Here is a 16,796-nt window from a genome sequence, read left to right on the forward strand (position 1 = left end):
AGATATGAATTAACCAACGAGAGATGGCACAGTATCTCACATTTGTTTTGGTGCCATCGTGCCCTATCATATGGGACATACTGAGAGAAACTCCCCTGAAACTGCTTTTAATAAGCTCGGTCATTGTAAATGTCAATTGTTTCGTGTTAAAGACAATACAATTAAGTAAAATCCCTCATGAATTTGTCTCTCTCTCCTCTCTACACATGCCTGTGGGCACCTACAGTCTAAGGAGACAAAACACAACTGAAATGACTATGCCTCCCTACTGTACCTATTATTAACATTGACAACATTATAGCCAAAGGAGAACAACTAGACAACGAGCAATGTGGTCACTCACATTCCTGGAGGAAGGGGGGGTGAGTAAGAGTGGCCGGAACCCTGAGGGTCCACTTAAGCTAATTAATGGCTTTTGGGGGAGCTCTAAGCAGTCTTCCATTAGACAAATGAGCAGGAGGGAGCTTTCACATGGGGAGTAATGGCCACCCCACCGTAATCACTCTTTCATTCTAATCAGGATTTCTTTAATGAACAAGCAATCGCTTGTGCTCAGGAAACAGAATAGCTGTATTCAATTAAAAGAACTGATCTAAAAGCTATAGGGGGAGCAGGCCAATAGGGCTGAGATCAGGTAAGAGAGCAGGGCTATCCATGAACCCGCTTTTCTTGGAAATCTTGGAAGTCAAATTTGTCTTAGTCAACCGCTTGATGTTGTGTAATTTGCATATGCTAAATTGAGATGCTTTATCAAAAATCAGCCATTCGGCAGACCTATGATATTTCTTGTTTGGGCGTTGGGCAAGGTCAAGAGAGAGAACTGTATATGCACGAACCAAGGTTTGGACATCAGCCATTTTGTGCCATGATCCAAACATGCTAATCCAATCATGTTAACTGTGGAGTGTGAATATTGCATAGGCTTAGCCAGGGCACTTCTGGCATGTCTTAAATCATGAGACTCTTGGCACATCTTGGCAGATATGGCAGAGCACCAGGTGTCAGCGCAGAGATTCCCAGAGGATATTGTAGCTCCTATGGGTCACAAAACAAGGGTTACGCTATAAGTTACGCTGGTGACGTCAAATCAGTGCTTCGTCTCGTCTTAGTCATGCTCTACTTGATTGGAGGAGAACACTACCGGAACTAAATGTCAAATTGTCTGGGAAAAGCTTCCAAGAATAAGGATGGTGAGATGTCAAGGACTATAGGTTAGAGGTCATGGTGCATTGTTGCCATGTGAAGGTATTTCCCCTAACCAGGAAAACACGAGATGATGTCTGATGAGATGACGTCTGAGGAGTCCGATGAGACGGAGATTGGTTCAAGATCACATCATAATCCCAAAAATATAGTAAAAGCTTACAGGTTGAATAATGGAGTTTCGGTTTTTGGGAGTAAAAAAAAAGAGATTGCAACATGTGTAGTTTGATATCTGCGGTGCTTTTTCCTCCACTGTTAAAATGTCGTCCCAAAACTCCAAAGTAAAAACCCCCAAACGTTTAAAGTTCACAGGATCAAGAAGGTCTAGGCTATGTTCAGACTGGAGGGAAAATGCTAGCTGGTACTCTGTGGTGCTTGATACAGTATCTGGCACAGCACTGTGATATGTACTAGAGGAAGCTAAGAGCCATAGACTACACTATGCCATGGCACATTAAGAACTAGAATCGAATCGCTAAAGGACGCAAAAGGTACGTGACACAGGATTAAATGGGAGGCTTACTTGAGGGTGTAAAAGCCAGAAAATAGTGCTATATTTGGAGTCATTTAGTAGATATATAGGGTGTGGAGATTAATTTCTCAGCTGAGTCATCATATTACATGCGCTGCAAGTGGGGTTCCATCGCTCTGAGCCTTTGAGGAAATTGTTATTTGGGGTTTTTGCTAATAGATTTAAAAATTGTTGACGCTTCATATCAAGGGTTCTAGCTTGGAGGAATGGAGTACGCTTCTTAAAAATGGTTTGTAGGGGGATCAAAGACATGTTTGCTTTCTTTTTTTGGGCAAATTAAAGTAATAAGGTGTTCTATAGTGTAAGGTATAGCCGAAGATAACATTCTGGAACACAGTAAAACTGGTCAATGCTCTGGTAACATACCTTTGACCTTCATACATACCTCAGAAAACGTGTATCCCTCTCTAGCCCGCTTTCCACCAAACATGGCAGTCTCTAAGGGCTAAATCAGGACAAGTATACCCTCCACCCCATTGATCTGTGCCACCACAACTCTGCAGTGACAATTTAACTGAGGGGAAATACCTTCACATGGCAGTTCATCTGCCCTTCTGGGCTCAAGGAGGGGGGGGCTTATAGCACTTTACAGGGGGGGGGGGGGGGGGGTTCTGATCTGGTTTAATCCACAGACGGATGTAGACCCTCCCTGACAACTGGACTGAGCAGCTCAAGCTTCTATCTCCCCCTTTACCAAGTACAGCCCTGCCCAGGGAGCCAGAACTGTCAGCTTAACCCCTTCTTCTACCATACCACCATTTAAAGACTTTTAGATCTTAACCCACCATGTGCTTTAAAAAGTTCTGAGCAAAAACATGGAGACTATGGGTGGTTGATTGCTTCCTCTGGTAAGACATATACTTTAACCAAATAGGAATGGTAAATTGATAAGGAAGTATGAGGCGGCACACCAGAAACAACTTGACTACTTGCAGTTAAACCCACGCAAGCTTTTAATAAGTGTAATGTCCTCTCTGACTCCTCAGACTGAGAATCCCCCAATTCTCCAAAGCCCCTTCTCACAGGTGAGGTCACATGACATGGTAAAAGTCTTGTTGCCATGGACGCCAGGCTCTCCCAGACTTGACCCTTTACCTCAATTACACTTCCAACCCATCTAAACAAGTCATTTGTTAGAGAAACAATAAATAATTATTTTTTGTTGCATTTTCACCAAACACTCCTTTCTGAGTCAGCCACAACTTACCAACTTGTCACTCAAAAGGATATATTTCAAAAGTCTACAAACCCCTGTACACAGAAGGATGCACGCAATGCACACAAAGACGAAAGAAAAGAGTTGTGGACTGACATTTGAAGAAACACAAGCAACAACCATAAGGTTAATGGTTTCTTCCATCTCCACTGAGTAATGGTCAAAATGGATGTCTAAGGGAGAAGGAGTATTAGACCCATCTTCCCCTGAATAAAGTTCAAAAGGCTTAGAAGTGTTTCTCCATTTCCTTGTGAGCATCAAGTCACCCCAACTATGCAGTGCATGCCTCTCCCTCTCATCCTCCCTTCCCCCCACTCACTCCATCTTCCCTAGACCCTGCTAAATCAGATTAGGGCAGAGTGGGTGGGACTAACGTGTCACCGCCCATGATTTTGATGGCTATGACTAGTCTGAAAATGTCAACAAAGCGCATCCACCCCCTTAACCCCCACTCCCTGCTTGTACATTACGGGAGCAATGTGCCGAACAGAAAGGGAGGAGATGAGCGACAGGAGGTCAAAGCATTTGAACTAACTGCCCATCCCTCGGGGAGAACGATGGCCCCCTCTCATTGAAGCCACGGAGGTTCAAGGCCTGCCGCGGTACTGCAGGCATTGTTAGCAGAAAACAGGATCCCCTATTATAGTGAATCGATCCTTGTCGATCTACATGTAAACAAATACACATTTTGAAGACAATCATGGTACCAATAATTGCGTCTAACAAACCAGATTTATGTCCTTGAATCAATTATTTAAAAATTGCACAAACTCTGCATGTTATGTCTCCATGAGACACCATCTTAAGCGACTTAAATTTGGCTGCAATGCGCTGTTGAGGTTTCACGTAGGAATGAATGGTTTCACGTGATCGATGGCTTTGTCCATTCATATATACAGTCATTGGTACCCCCAATCCCCACCTTCCCCTGTCAGTCTCTAAGCTGTGATAAAGGCATGTTCTTGATTATGTCTGTCCCTATAAAAATGCAACTGCTGCGCAAAAGCTAGCACTATAATGACCTATAGATATTGAATACATTAAGTGCCCTTTCAGGTATTCAATTTCATTAATACTTATACCTAAAATGTAAAATATCAAAAGTTTGTGAATGGAGGTACAGTAGAACATCAGACAATTTTGTTTTGTCCCGAGTTTTGGTTCAAATGATGTGGAGTATCTGAGGTAAATCTGAAATTCACTGAAGAAATCCTTGGACATCTTGAAATGAGCAGTCCATCCAAATCCCATTTGGAAAGTGATACACAGGGAGAAAGGAACATTTTGTGCTAATAACTGTAAAATAGGCAGCAACGATTGACAGTAATTGCTCCAGATGGTAATAGCTCCACAGCATAAAGCCACAATGCTTCAGCCCTTTCATCTGTGAGAGGAAATGAGGAAATGGAGCATTACCTGAGGAGCTGCTGGATAAGAGAACATCTATAAAATGCCACAAGTAATGGGTCTAAAAGACATCTAGTTAGGCATGTTAGATTCAAAGGAATCCGTTCAAAAGGATCCCTGTGACTTTGGTTCTTATGCTATTTCACAATTATCATCAAGTGTACAGCAATTAGGCCTACATTCTACAATTTGTACATTCAGAATAACCCGAATTCCGCCAAAAAAGGATTGCAGTTCTATTTGATTTCAGTCACTTTTTTGATTTGAATGAAATGTTCTATTCATCATTTGTCCATGTTAGAAGTAGTCAAAGTCACTTTTTGGACCTGAATGTCAAAACATTTAGGAGATAGAGGTGCTCAAAGTTGAGCCATTTTGCACACCCCAGTCTACCATGAGACATCCATGTCTCCCTCACAGGAAAAGAGAAACGGTTGAGTTGGACATCATTTAAAAGCCCCCAGACAGGATTGTCAAAAGTACTGTATTTAATAATTTATTTAAAAAAAAAAGTTTTGTAATAAAAATGTAATTGTTTAACCTTTAATGTAAATTATTTAAAAACATGTCAACTCTGATAATTTTTCATTTTTGCATATGTTGTAGCTTTTTGCCATTATTTGCCATAAACTGAGATGTTTGTGTTGTGCCCGCCATCGGTTGAGACAGAGCATGCTATTGAATACAGGATGGGTGTCATGTTTTGGCTGATAAATGTACTCGCTTTCAAATGGTAGCACAAAGATGGTTGGAGGTCCACACATCAGAGATTGTTGACGAACGGGAATAATCAGTTGTATTAAATGATACTGTCAAACTTAAAATAGGAAACCTATTGAAATCATAGAAATATAGATAATAGAATAGACATTCGATGGTGGGTGGACCAGCAGCCATTTTGTGGAAGTAACTAGAAGTGAAAATTTCAATTAAATTAAACTGTCTTTGAATGTACCAGCTAAATCGCAGTGGTCTGAAGGGATATGTTCATTCTATGAATTATATTTCTGATTGAAATGTCTCAACCAATGTACAACACCTCAGATTATGTCAAATATACAAAAATATGCAACATATGCAAAAACGTTTTTTTTTTTTTAGTTTATGCGTTTAGATAATTGACGTTAAAAGGATAAAAAAATATAACTTTTTTTCAAGAAATGATTACAAAGTTTGACAACCCTGTTAAACGATCTCAAACTCAACGATGCATCTTTTCCAGTGATGAAGACATGGTCTCATGGTAGGGTGGGGTATGCTAAATAAGTCAACTCTGAGCAACTCTCTCGCATAAATGTTTTGGCATTCAGGTCCAAAAATTCCCTTTCTGACCCTTCTAACATGGGCAAATACCTTTGGAAAGTTTTTTTTAAATCTAAAATGGGTTCGGTCAAAAGATGATTGAAATGGAACGACCCGTAACAGATTTAGAACAGTTTACGGTTGCAATATGGGAATTGTTGCTTGACTTGATGTGACCACACACCGCACCTGAGAGGTACTTCACCTGGCTAACACGGTTCACATCAGTCGAAATCCCCCACAGCCTAAACGGCTAACGTGCAGAAAAATGTGATCTGAAATGTGATGCCCTAGATAAGCGGCCCTGCTCAACCAACAAATGTTGCTGGATGTGTTCCATGCGGTCACTCAAACAGGTCAGAGCCTTTCCCATGGGATCCTTGTGGCGCCCTGAGGCAACCTCGGAGACGCAGCACATCTTCAACCCAATAACAGGAGAAAGAGAGGCTTGTTGAGACAAGCATTTTTATCAAAACACACGTTATTGGGTGGCCGCATCAAACAAATTGGCCAGCTTCGCACTGGGACTCATTAATCTGGCTGTCACAGGACACATTTGTACAAAGAAACCCAGAGGCCTCTGGTCCACTAAGCCGCAAGTCTCCATTTGTAGGCCTATTCTTTAGGCATCTCCTCAGATTTCCATCACATTAGCGTTCTCTCTGTCATTCTCCATAACTTTAAAATGATCTGTTAGTAACACATAAAGAGGAGGACAAAGAATCACTCTTACCTCAGCTTCTGAATCATCCAACAAAGGCGGTGGGATTCGATGAGCCAAACCGGTACAGAGTGAACATCCAAACCAGGAGATTGAGTAGAAATCCAAATCAGAACAAGATTCTGAATGGTTCCGAGATGGAGGTGGTGTGGGCTGAATTCTTCCTTCCAACTGGCTGAGTACCTGTGGGGAACAAAAGTAAAGAAAAGAGAGCGAGCAAATTAGAGAGAGGGCTTGAGCATGCCAAGAGGCGACACATCCACATTAATCCTTATCCAAACTCATTAAGAGTTTTTCAGTAGCCCTGTTCGAGAGGAGTCAGATTCCTCCGAGGTTGTTTATATCAGAGAACAGTAGCGGTCAGCTTTACCATCGTCCTACTAAAAAGCCTGACTCCTTCAGGAACCACAGCCCAAATAAACACAGCTCAGAGGTGGGAAATTCTGCCACTGAATGGAGTCCCTGTCTTGTTTTATTTCCATCAGTTCAGCACTTCATTGATTGCGTAGGTCAGTTGCAAAGATGTAGGCGAAGGAGTTCCTATATTGAGAGTAGCTTCCCCAGGAGCACAGCTACACTATATATACACAAATGTATGTGGACACCCCGTCAAATTTCAGACACACCCATTGCTAAAATTGAGCACACCGCCATGCAATCTCCATAGACAAACATTGGCAGTAGAATGACCTTACTGAAGAGCTCAGTGACTTTCAATGCGGCACAGTCATAGGATGCCACCTTTCCAACAAGTCCGTTTGTCAAATTTCTGCCCTGCTAGAGCTGCCCGGTCAACAGTAAGTGCTGTTATTGTGAAGCTGAAATGTCTAGGAGCAACTACAGTTCGGCCTCAAAGTGGTAGGCAACATAAGCTCGCAGAACGGGACCGCCGAGTGAGTGCTGAAGCACGCAGCGTGTAAAAATAGTCTGTTCTCAGTTGCAACACTCACTACAAAGTTCCAAACTGCCCCTGGAAGCAACGTCAGCACAATAACTATTCGTTGGGAGCTTAATGAAATGGGTTTCCATGGCCGAGCAGCCCCACACTACAACACTGCCCCTTGCGCATGGTGAAGTGTTGTAAATCTCGCTGAAATTGGACTACGGAGCAGTGGAAACGCATTCTCTGGAGTGATGAATCACGCTTTACCATCTGGCAGTCCAACTGACAAATTTGGGTTTGGCGGATGCCAAGAGAATGCTACCTGCCCTAATGCATAGTGCCCACTGTAAAGTTTGGTGGAGGAGGAAAAATGGTCTGGGGCTGTTTTTCATGGTTTGGACTAGGCCCCCTAGTTCCAGTGAAGGGACATCTTAATGTTACAGCATACAATGACATTCTAGATGATTCTGTGCTTCAAACTTTGTGGCAACAGTTTGGGGAAGGCCCTTTCCTGTTTCAGCATGACAATGCCCCCATGCACAAAGCGAGGTCCATACAGAAATGGTTTGTCAAGATTGGTTTGGAAGAACTTGACTGGCGTGCACAGAGCCCTGACCTGAACCCCATCGGACACCTTTGGGATGAATTGGAATGCCGACTGTTAGCCAGGACTAATCGCCCAACATCAGTGCCCAACCTCACTAATGCTCTTGTGGCTGAATGGAAGCAAGTTCCAACATCTAGTGGAAAGGCTTCCCAGAAGAGTGGGGGCTGTTATAGCAGCAAAGGGGGGACCCAACTCCATAATAATGCCCATGATTTTGGAATGAGATGTTTGAAGAGCAGGCGTCCACATACTTTTGGTCATGTAATGTACATATCAGCCCAAAAATGCAGAACATGTCTCCATGTTCTGAAGAGAACGAGGGGAAATTGGGGCAATTAGCAGGTCTGTATCTTTTGGATCGGTTGCGTTTGTGCTGGAATCCAACCAACTAGTTGTCTTTCCTAAGTGAACCAGATCTGTTTTATACAGCATGGGCCTCTTTTTCCTCGCTAAACCGCCACTAGTTAACATAATATATACAGAAACAGAGGCCTCTTTCCATGTGCGGCCCGGGCCAAGTCTAACGCAGCTAACTGCCATCTGGATTCAGAGGGGGGCAGGAGCGTCCTCGTTTGAAGTTCCAGAGGCCTTTCAATGTGCCGTGGCGTTTGCCCTCTCCCTGACAGAAACACGCTGCCTTTCCCATCGACTTCCTGATTGTGTTTAGCACAGGCTTTCAGCACAGCTGCTCGGGATGATTTCCCCCCCCCCTCGCTCCCTTGAACACACTTACTGAGCGCAAGAGGAAATTATTCCCCAAGCAGGGCACCCCAGCCAGACTCGGATATCAGGCGGTTGGCCCCAACGCACGGCTGTTAAGAGTTGAAGCCAGCCAATATGTCATGGTCTGGGGGAGTTTGGTACAAAGAGGAAATGTTGGAAAGGACATTCTGAACACATTGGGTGGCACTGATAGTGTCATCAGTGTTCAGGGTGGACCCATGATTCAGATAACTGGCCCTTTTAGGGAGTCTATACGTCAGGCCTTATTAGCCCACAGGTTGGTATGTGATCTAAAATGGAAAGCTACTGGAAAGTTCTTTGTGGGGGCCGAAATGCATCCTCTGAAATTGGAAAACGCCACAGCCGGAGGAATCAAAGTGGTAGAGTACAGAGAGAGATTTAAAAAATAATACTGTATTTGTGCTGAGGAGGGTGAGGGCAGCTGAACATGTGGTCCCTGAATAGTTTATTTGGCAACCTGTGCCCCAAGACACAAACCAGAGCCTTTGGGCTTAGCTGAGATTTATCAAAACCCTGGCCTCGTGTTCTGTGCTAACAGTTGAGCTAACCTCAACCTCTAAAACTGGGGGAGGGTTGAGGTTAAGGGGAGACACAGAAAACCTTTAGCAGGAGAAATTAGCTATTGTCATGACTTTAAGAATCCTATTTCCACAAAGTCCTTGTTTTTCCCCTTTAATCTGTTCCTAGGTCAACTTAAATCCTTTTCCCCCAAAAAAACATTCCTCCTCTGTCATGGCTTGTTACTTTGTTAGGAGGGGGTTTTGTGTTTCCCTCCAAAAGTAGCTTGCCCGTCAACAAAGGACCTGTCATTGGGAATTAGCCTGGGGCAGGACGTTTCTAGTTTAACTGAATCTGGCACTTGTTCTGGGTCCTAAGTGTGTCCATTGTGGCTCAGATCAGCACAGAAAACAAGAAAATATGATTCTCGAAACCCGACCCCTCCTCCCTCGCTATACGATCAAAGCATGTTTTGCTGTAGGCTGACTGGGCAGGAGGTCAGCCAAGCGGGTCCGGCGTTTAAGAGCATTTCATATCTGGGTCGTGACCGAATTGCCTACTCATAACACTAGGACTAGTCAGATGTTTGCCAAAAAAAACGATTGCAACAATGAGTGGGATTTCAGTGTTAAAGAACAGAACAGTGAAGGATAAATTAGAGATTTCTGTGGACCAAGTTTGAAAGTATTTGACAAACCTTTTTAATTAAATACTTGAAGATTCGGATTGCTACAAAGCCAAATATAATGGCAAATTATTTAATGAACATTAAAATAAAGCTGGAATTGGGATTTCTTCCTACAATTAGTTGGCTATTTTCTCTGCTTCTCACGGGGTGAATCGTCAAAAGGTCCAAGTTACTAATAAAAGCTTTATTTTCTCAAGCTTACAGTATCTCACATTCTGTTCAGCAACCACTCCTATTCCAACACAAGTCACATGACGCCAAGTGGACTTAGGCTTAGAATGGGACAAATAGTGATGGGGGGAAAAAACGACACTCAAAACATAACACGGGACAAAAATATGAAAATACATCATGCTGGTTTAGACAACACCAGAAGCATCAGAGTCCATTGTGCATTTTAGTTCAGAGAGTGGGATCTCAAAAAAATTGGAACACCAGTAGGTGGCGAGACATGTCATACCAACCAAAGCTATTCTTTTCACTAGCACTTGCAGCTACGAAGTCCATAAACATCTTCCTAATTAAGGGAAACAACTTAAGGGAACACGTTAAAATCCTGAAAGAAACCGCCAAACACAACACTGCATTTAAACGTACTCGTCATTCAATAGAGCCGAGAGTACAGGGAGTAGGCCTACGTGTGACTATCAGAATTCCTGCTTCTCATACCCAACCCTGACCCAGTCTCCTGGTGCTTGATCCAAGATGATGAATAGCTAAGATGTCCCCGTTAGGGAATGAGCGATTAATCAAACAGATGCTGACCTTGGGGGGAGGGGGAGGGAGAAAGACAGGGTATCCAGGGGTGATTTCTGACATCACCTTGGCGAAAAGGAATAGTCGACCACCTGTGTCCCGACAAGACCCCGATGGTCTTAGTGTAGAGTGACATCAAAAAAGGCTTCAGACTTAGGAACCCAGACGACCAAAGAATGAGATGGCCTTAAATGCAACATTTGAAAGGATGTTCAAGATCCAATACGTCTTGCGTGTCCCATTCAAAATCAGAATGAACCCAAAGTGAGGAAAATTCCTGTTCATCTTGGGAGAAAAAAATAAAAATCGAACCTCAAACCCATTTTATTTGACAAAAATACAATATTAGCCACCAAACTAATATTCCAATTAGCCCTTTATATCTGACTGACGTGATAATAGGCTACTTCTGTTGGGGAAATGAGCTTTACACCTCTCGAACGAGATCGAATAGGTTAGAAAGTGTGAAATTTAAGTTCCAGAGGCCAGGAAAAGGTTGCAGTTGACCTCATCTCGGAATTTCATCATCAGCTACATGATACAATTTGCCGATGACCCCCTTGACATTTCAGAGAGCCACTGGTTGAACAGTAGCATTTCAAATTCAGAGGGGAGGGAGAGCAAGAGGGGGAAAAAAAGAGACTGTGAGAGAATGAGAGAAAGAATGATTCTGAAGGTAGACCGTTATTACATTTCTGTATTGGATATCTATTTGATCATCTACAGTACCAGTGAACATTTTGGACACACCTACTCATTCAAGGGTTTTTCTTTATTTGTACTATTTTCTACATTGTAGAGTAAGTGAACGGACGATCTTTGCATGTGTGGTTCCCACCGTAAAGTTGTCAGTGATTTATTTAGAATTCAAGGCACACTTAACCAGCATGGCTACCACAGCATTCTACAGCGATACGCCATCCCATCTGGTTTGCGCTTAGTGGGACTATCATTTGTTTTTTTAATAGGACAATGACTCAACACACCTCCAGGCTGTGTAACGGCTATTTGACCAAGAAGGAGAGTGATGGAGTGCTGCATCAGATGACCTGGCCTCCACAATCACCCGACCTCAACCCAACTGAGATGGTTTGGGATGAGTTGGACGGCAGAGTGAAGGAAAAGCAGCCAACAAGTGCTCAGCATGTGGGAACTTCTTCAAGACTGTTGGAAAAGCATTCCAGGTGAAACTGGTACTGTTCATATCTTTAGCATTATAGCGTCTAATCTTATTGCTCTCGCTGTTTTTATAATTGTCATTTACTGTATATCACTTCTCTTTGGCAACATCGGCCTCGTCATTCATGCTATTAAACGCAGATTGAATTTTAGAGAGAGAGAACGAAAGAGAAAGAGAGATGCCTTGCCTTGGCTATGCTGGACTGAAGGACAAAGCAACTTGTTTTCTACAGACGCTTTCTCCACCCCCATCCCAGAGGATTGTGAGATAATGAACAGCGTAGCCTTGCCTCATGTGAACTCAATCCAACTCCCTCATCACCAGCCCAATCTAACACCTGACTACAGACAGAGAGGCTCTTCAGCTTTTCAACATACCACAACCTCCTCTCGCCTAGACAAGAGTTTACCTAGGTATGCCCTGAGAGAGCGAGAGCGAGCGAAATAAGGAAAAAAACAAGCAAAGAGAGAGAGAAAAGCCTAGAGAGAACAGAGAAAGTAGAAAGAGGCAGAAAAGGAGAGAGACGTCAAAGAGACGTCAGGGCCTGACGATAAACCCACACAGTTGACTCATGGGCCAGACAAGCGCCTCTGGACAGAAATGGACCCATATTCCCAAATGTTGTCATGATACTAGAATTTTGACTTTGATACCAATATCAGGTTTAGTATCACAATACAATGTATACTCAATCCCAAACAATACCACAGCTAAAAAAAAAAAGACATATTAGCCAAAGTCACAGAATTGCACTTGACCAAGACAGAAACACAGCTACTGCTCTGTTCAATCATTAGGTCATCTTTTGAGTTCAATATCATCGAATTTGAACATTAAGTAACATTTTCTGAAATGTGCATATTTTTCATTATGGCGTCACAAACAAAGTGCGAGGGTAGTGAATTCAGCTGTTAGCTGGCAAAAAAAGCTAGCCTACAATTAAAGCTGGAATCTACAGGTATCGTCTTGCGATGCAAGTGTTCTGTGGACATTGTGTTGTGAACAGTAATGAACCGTTTCAACGTGCTGCGTTGCATTATTCAGGTGTGTTAACCTCTGTGCAGTATGAGGGGAGCTAACAATGCAGGCCCGACAGCTCGAGCAATGAATGAGTCAGTGGATCAGGCTATTTGCTCTTCTCGCTATAAAAAAAGGGGCTGCGCTGTTAGACTTGAACCTCTCCATCCCGCGAGGCACATTTGATAGAAGTACCGAACGTAACAAATATTCTGGTACCAAATGTGTTTTTCGTTTGTATCGGAAAAAGTACTGAAGTTTCAGTTTACCGCGCGGCACTAATAGGGACAGCTACAAACCAGGGGCACCGAGTGAGCTCCTACAGCTACAAACCAGGGGCACCGAGTGAGCTCCTACAGCTACAGAGTAACATATTCCATGAGCGTATCAGAACGTTTCGCACACCAAAAGGAGTTGCTATCAAATATTGCTTTGTATCGTCTAAACCACAGCGGGAGCCATAGAAGACCCTCTTCCGTGTTTTTGGAAACACTGTGGGACGTGGATAAAATCGCGACATTCCATTTGGGCCATGTACAGATCACTTGACCCCCCTCCTTGCTTCATGACCTAGCTGACCCAGCACGGTGCGGATGCCCTATGGTGGAAAAGGGATTTTTCTTGTGTGTGTGTGTGTGTGTGTGTGTGTGTGTGTGTGTGTGTGTGTGTGTGTGTGTGTGTGTGGTTGGCTAGTGTGTCAGAGCAGAGAAGCTCAATCAGACTGTCTTGACAACTTGCTCAGAAAGGAATCAAAGTGACTCTTCTCCATCAGTCAACAGAAGGCACAAAGTACGCTGTAATCTTTCCCCCAACATGTCAGATCAGAGGTCAGCTTTGTCCGTTTAGGCCATCTAAGCTCATATCTGGACAGTCTCTATCAAACTAACTTGGCCAATAACAGATTGTTTCTAGAAACCTGAGCTTTTTTGAAGTCACATCTGCCTCCATGGTTGTACCTCAATAGTCTAAAATGGCAGACTTGTTTTGTTTTTCAGATCAGTGCAGATGAAGGAATGGGACAAGAACAAGCCACTGTAGAGTATTGTCCATTCTGGTTCACTTTAGCCCAAACCAGACTCACTTCAGCCAGACAAACATGAGCCCAGACCCACGCCACGTGCTCCTGAGCGACCAGCCTCCACAGAGGTTTAGAGTAATAGAAAAACACAGCGGGTAACAGCATATAGCGGTTTGAGGCAGTCTTCCATAAGCTCTCCATCTCGGCTTACCCCATACTGTTTCCCATTTCTGGCACATCTTTCCAAGAAGCTAGTTAAAATAATTGAAGGGTGGGGGATTGGCGGAAAATCATTCTCCACTAATGGTGTGTTTCATACGATATTAGCTGCACGAGCACTACGAGAATCTGATTAGCTACTCCCGCTACTCTGACATTAGCATGCTAATCTAGGCCATAAAAGACACTGGCCCCGCCGAACATTGATTTTCATACTGGCAGGGAAATCAAAGCTCTGCTAAACCAATACAGCCATCTACCCCAATGACTCGGAAACAGCCAAGAGTGTATGGAAAGAGACAGACGTTAGCGCTAACTGTTAATTAAGAACATTACGCTCCGTGTATGGAAGGATGGAGCCATGATTTGGACCATCATTTTCATTAGAGTCCGGCAAAATAACCGGAGTGAACTTAGTACTACTTCTAAAACTAATGATTTATATTAAGTGTATTCTGTCGCAATTTATTAGGACTATTATTTTCCCGCAAGACATTTGAGTTGTCTTTTAACGTTTTGTCATATGTTTTACATTAAAACGTGACAACGGCCGATGGGCTAAACCCTACGTTGTAACTGCCATACCCACCTTGACACTTCAAAGAGCATTCACCGAACCAGTCAAGTCTTATTGTTCGATTGCCTGTTGCATTTCCCAAAGGTTAGTTCGTTTTTCTGGCCTTGTACTGCTCCTTGTGACGTGAGTAGTATTTCTCCTTGCTCAAATTATTTCCTGGATGCATCCTCCATACAATTTTAAAGACGAGACATTGTATTAAAAGGTGCCACACACAAAGACTTTGACCCTTTGGGTCATAGGGCAACATTTACATCTGCCAACTTCCTGGCATAGTAAAAGGGGAGAGTTTATTCTGAATATACTCTCTTAAGAACAAAAACAATGCGAATTCCTCACTCTGTCCTTCCTTCCTTATTTCACCCCAATCTCCCTTTCTCCTCAAAGCGCTCTTTCTCCCCCTTCTCTCGCTCTGTCAATCTCGCCCTCTATTTAATGTTTTCCCTTCTACTGATATGATCAACCCATTATTCACTGCAGTCAGGCCCAGAAGGGTGACATCACAGAGCCAGAGATAGATATTTAGGGAATACTGTGAAGTTAAAAACATTAGGTCAATCAGCAAATTACCATCATCAATTTGAGCATGCAAACACCATTAACAAACCGGTTGTGAATGTCTGAACCTGAGACCGACAAGCAACCTGCTTCCAGGTGAAATAATGGCAATGATGTTTACCATCGTTGAAATCCAGAGCTAGCAAAATCACTCTCCCTTTCTCCCTCTTACAGCTATGCGTCATCATCTCTCACAGAATGAGCCTCCCTTTGTCCATCAGCACACCACTGACGTTGACAAACTCTACATCTCTCTCTCTCTCTCTCTCTCCTTGGTTATTTCTCTTTGTCTTTTCCCAAACATGAACACAGGGGGAAATTGTTTAGGAGGGGGGGGGGGTGGTTTGAGGACAGGCAGTGCTTCAAACCCCCTTTGCAACCGCCCTGTACCCCCTGACCTTTGTCCCCCTTCACACACTCCCAGGTTTAAATATAGACCCTTTTTCCAAACCAAAGCCTGAACACCAGTCAGTCTCCTCTCTCCGCATATAACCCACACTGCCCAAACCACCAAGTCCTAAGAGACAAACCAGATGTTTGGTTCTGGTCCAGCCTGAGCTAGAGAGAGAGAAGAGGACATGGAACACTCCATCTGTCACCTGCTTCCTGTCTTCCTTCCAGTCGCCAGGCTTTCAACTGCCGTTCCATCTCTTACTGGTGACGCTATTATTTGCTAAAGATAGCTTGAAACTGGACCAGCGAATGAAACAGTCCTTGAGGTGATGTGCAACACATGCTGGTAAGGGTTGAGGAGATACTATAGGGGAGCAATGAATGAATATGAAACCCAATGAACAGCTCTGAAATCCAATATCTGGTTCCTTCCATTTTCTGCCTCATTTCATCTCTCAACCTGATTACAGAAATAATTTTCGAAAATGACTTCAGCCGGCAAATTAGCAGCACCAAATCATCAATTTCTCCCGTTGTCTAACCGCGCTACTGTAATTATTGTTCCATTAATTGCCATAGAGAGCCCTTGGAACAATTACAGAGACCAGATTTTTCACCCAGCTCCATGTGTTGCACAAAGCCAAGCAACGTTTTAAGTGCTTGGAAGAGACAGCTTGCAGCTGTACGTTTTGGAAAGCTCTTTCTTCTCCTTTTTTGGACTTCTCTCCAGCCTCATCGGACTGGGACAAAGTTAAAGATCTTGAGCGTCCGTGGCCTCTCAAGCCTTCTTCAGCGTGGCTCCTCCCCTCCCTCCCTTTCCCTCTCTTCCTCCCCCTCTCTCCCCCCTCTGTCAAACAGACCCATTTTGGCACACTTAGGAATTCTGCGGGATCTTTCTTCCCCAAACTCCCTTCACCCCACTTTGCTTCCTTATACTTTTACATTCCTGGGACGCTTGCGCTAAGGAATTTTGACTGTTGTGTTTGCCAGCACCTGCACTTCAACTTCAAGCAAGCAAACAAGCAATGTGGCAAGAAAAATAAAACAGGAGAAAGAAGGTGGGGGAAAGAAAGAGGGCTCGCAAGAAGAAAGAAGTTGACAACTCTGGCAGCCTACGTCTACAAATCTCAGCGGAAATGATTTTTAAAAGATGCACTATACAGAAATGGCTCCGCCATTTTCTGGTTAATACAATTTGAATAGTTAGTCTAATTTCAGTTTGTGACAAAACAAGAAAGTATAGTGTAGATAATCATTGTACCATCTAAACCACTGAT

General features: G+C 43.4%; 1 protein-coding gene across 4 annotated transcripts in view; it reads right to left on the minus strand.

The window, feature by feature from the left end:
• Positions 1-16,796, minus strand: part of LOC110496267 (semaphorin-6D) — a 96,071-nt gene that overhangs the window by 72,314 nt on the left and 6,961 nt on the right. For all 4 annotated transcript variants that reach the window (XM_090208687.1, XM_036952839.2, XM_036952841.2 and 1 more), the window contains exon 2: positions 6,394-6,564. The gene's annotated coding sequence lies outside the window, so the exon portion shown is untranslated. The remainder of the gene's footprint in view (positions 1-6,393; positions 6,565-16,796) is intronic.

Source organism: Oncorhynchus mykiss, chromosome 18, assembly GCF_057628025.1.
Source record: "Oncorhynchus mykiss isolate SJ-2025 chromosome 18, ASM5762802v1, whole genome shotgun sequence".
Classification (NCBI taxonomy): domain Eukaryota; kingdom Metazoa; phylum Chordata; class Actinopteri; order Salmoniformes; family Salmonidae; genus Oncorhynchus; species Oncorhynchus mykiss.